Genomic DNA, 439 nt, shown 5'->3' with positions numbered 1-439 from the left:
TATATATATATAAATTTGTTTCATTTAAATTTTTTAATTTTTAAAAAAGATGGTCATTTGCAGAGAGAGTGGAAAAAACACATTGAAGTAGTGCTGTTTTTGCTCTCTTACCATTGTAACAGACAAAGTGTTCCTTTTCATAGCAATAAAACTGTGTCCATCCAGATGTAGATATGTCAGCGCAGTGAAAGTGTTCATAAGGACTTTCTGGTTCCTCATCCCACAATCTAAAGTCAGCCTGTCCGTCTCCATAAAATCCTTCCTTTTCCAGAGACCATAACCATTCATTGGAACTGCTGTGCAAACCTATCCAGAACTCCTCTGCTCCGTTGTTGAGGAGATTATTCACCAGGGCCATGTCTTCAGTGCTATTGATGGTGGCCAGGTCTGTGTACATTTCTCTGCAGTACATCTGGGCTTCAGCCCAGGTCTTGTTTGT

General features: G+C 39.6%; 1 protein-coding gene across 1 annotated transcript in view; it reads right to left on the bottom strand.

Moving 5' to 3' along the window:
* LOC107082672 (snaclec purpureotin subunit beta-like) overlaps window positions 1-141 on the bottom strand; it is a 7,871-nt gene extending 7,730 nt beyond the window's left edge. Inside the window, exon 1 of the mRNA XM_015371458.1 lies at window positions 112-141. The gene's annotated coding sequence lies outside the window, so the exon portion shown is untranslated. The remainder of the gene's footprint in view (window positions 1-111) is intronic.
* Between the last annotated feature and the right edge of the window lie 298 nt (window positions 142-439).

The sequence above is a fragment of the Cyprinodon variegatus genome, unplaced genomic scaffold, assembly GCF_000732505.1.
Source record: "Cyprinodon variegatus isolate N-32 unplaced genomic scaffold, C_variegatus-1.0 Scaffold58, whole genome shotgun sequence".
Lineage (NCBI taxonomy): Eukaryota > Metazoa > Chordata > Actinopteri > Cyprinodontiformes > Cyprinodontidae > Cyprinodon > Cyprinodon variegatus.
The sequence above is the reverse complement of the archived record's forward strand: the minus strand, read 5'-3'. Positions and strand labels throughout refer to the sequence as shown.